A 2,807-nucleotide genomic window follows, 5' to 3' on the forward strand; every position below is an offset into this window, starting at 1 on the left:
GTCAGTAACAAACTCTTAATAGCAGCCATCTCTGGGTCTGTTGGCCTTATTAGACCTAAATAACAATAAAACCTATCAAAACATCGTGAGCTAGAGATACCGAATAACTGTCAAAATCCCCATTTTAGCTCCCTGATCCATGGAGACAAGTGTCCTGTACTCCCCATTCCCAATATCGTAAATAAAACGAAACAATTTTTCTGGGGGAATTTCAAATTTTGGTAGCACCAGTGGCAAACCCAAATGATGCAGTGACAACCCTATGTTGTCACCCTGTTTGGCAGATGAAATAATGTTTCCGTCCTCCAGTATTGTGTCATGCGTAGGTTTCATTTGCATGTTCTCAAATCTCTTCTTGAAAGTCATTATGCAAAGTATTGAGCTGGGGCTGGGCGCGGTGGCTTACGCCTGTAATCCCAGCACTTTGGGAGGCCGAGGCGGGCAGATCACCTGAAGTCAGGAGTTCAAGTCCAGACTGGCCAACATGGTGAAACTCTGTCTCTTCTAAAAATACAAAAAAATTAGCTGGGCATGGTGGCAGATAACCTGTAATCCCAACTACTTGAGAGGCTGAGGCAGGAGAATTACTCGAACCTGGGAGGCAGAGGTTGCAGTGAGCCGAGATCGCACCACTGCACTCCAGTCTGGGTGACAAGAGTGAAACTCTGTCTAAAGAAAAATAAATAAATAAAAATTGAACTGAGCAGTTCACTTAGGGACATGTGCCTAAGGTCTTAGAGCATCTTTTATGATAGGCATGACGTATCATTCTACTGCCCTTGGGGACCCTCCCGCCCCCAACTTCTAGCAGAAAGTGCTGATAGATTGCCATGCTCTTTCCTGCCAAGACCAGGCACACCTTCAGAATTCCTCTACACCAAGGACCTTGGGCAAGCACTGCTGACCTATCAGATGTGGTTTCCAGGTGAAACCCAGAGCTTTCCTTCCAGGTAAAACCAGAATTTCTCACTAAAGCTTTGGATGTAATGTCTCAGCCAGGGGTAAGTTCACTAAAGAGACTGATCATCCAAAGAACAGCTTATGATGTCAGCCACAGCATGGTGATCAGAGAGAGCCTGGGACAGATGCTTCGCTGAAATCTGGCAATTCCACAGAGGCTGGTGGAGCGATCAACTGGAGTTAAGTCAGACAGACCTGAGGGAAATGCTAGCTCTGCCTCTTATAGATTGAATGAGCCTGCGGAAGTCACATGATTATTCTGAGACTCAGTTTCTTTGTGTGTAAAATGGCGATAATCATACCCATGTTGCAGGGTTTGGGGACGATTAGATACTATACGTGTGTGTGTGTGTCTGTGTGTGTGTGTGTGTGTGTGTGTGTGTATACTTGGTACAGAGCCTGAGACACAGTAAGTATTCTCTACATGGTAGATATGATTATTGCCTTCTCATAAAGGAGAAAAGGGGATTATTTGGTGAGACCTCTAAAAAAATCTCATTCGTTTTTGTGAATCCACCCTGTCCCCAGAATGATCAGTGACAACTTCCAAACATGATTACTTCGTCTGAATAGATTATAAAATTTCCAGGGAACAATATTTTTTTAACAATATGTTGACTCTGGGGTGTCCTTTCGCCCCCCAAAGTTTAGATATTTCCATCAGAGAGCAGGCTACGCATTCATTGGAACGTGCTCTGAGGTCCATTTGGGACACTGGGATGCCAAGAACGTGTCTGCCCTGACATCGGCAGTGGGCTGGAGGCAGATGTCCCTGGGTACTCACTGGTCACTTAGTCTGTGCATCTTCACAGAAGAAGGCATCTCTGTGTGTCCCTCAACTCCCTCGCTGTACAGTGGCGCTTCTGCAACCAAGTGGTCCCCTTGGAGGTTGAAGAAAAAGGAAAAGCTCTGGATGGAGGTTCCCTAGCTCCTCGATAATCTGTAAAAATCTCTGACGCATCAGAGGAGTTCGTCGCTAACATGAAAAGCTGCTTCTCATCGCCCTTTTATTCATTCAGCCATTAGTTAATTAATTCTCTCAACATGTATTTATTCAGTTCCAGCTGTGTGCCAGGGTCTGTGCTAGGTGCCGGGGGCATCATGTCAGCCAAACATAGTTGCCAGCCTCATAAAAATCGTCTAGTGGGGAAATTGGATATTAGAGCAGTGTCACAACTCCCTAGTTATAAATAGTGGATGTGCCCTTAGGGAAGATCATTGTGTACTGTGAAGGGGTAAAAATAAGGGGATCCAATCAGAGGTGAGGGAGTCGCATTTGGGCTGAATTCTGAAAGATCCATGAGAATTAACACGCAAAGCAGGTGCAGAGATTCAGTTGGGAGAGCGACACATTCCAGGCAGAGGCATGTGCAAAGACCCTGGGGTGGAGCCTTTGAAAGAAGGAACCTAAGAGCTGTGGTGATAGTGCCATGTGTGTTAATGCCCCTTTTATTTTTTAAAGGACTTAACTTTTTAGAGCAGTTTTATGTTCACAGCAAAATTGAGAGGGAGATACGGAAATTTCCACATGCCCCCCAACACCCTCACATGCACAACCTCCCCAACTACCACCGTCCACCAGAGTGGAGCATTTGTTACAACTGATGAACCAAATGGACACGTCATTATCACCCAGCGTCTATGTTTACGTTTGGGTTCATTCTTGGTGTTAAACATTCTGGGTTTGGAATCTATCCATTGTTAGAGTATCATACAGAATAGTTTCCTTGACCAAAATATCCCCTGTGCTCCATCCACCTGTTTATCCCTGTCTCCCTCTTGACCCCTGGCAACCCCAGATCTTTTTACTGTCTTCATACTTTTGCTTTTTCTAGAATGTCAAATAG

Source organism: Cebus imitator, unplaced genomic scaffold (genome assembly GCF_001604975.1).
Source record: "Cebus imitator isolate Cc_AM_T3 unplaced genomic scaffold, Cebus_imitator-1.0 Scaffold125, whole genome shotgun sequence".
Classification (NCBI taxonomy): Eukaryota; Metazoa; Chordata; class Mammalia; order Primates; family Cebidae; genus Cebus; species Cebus imitator.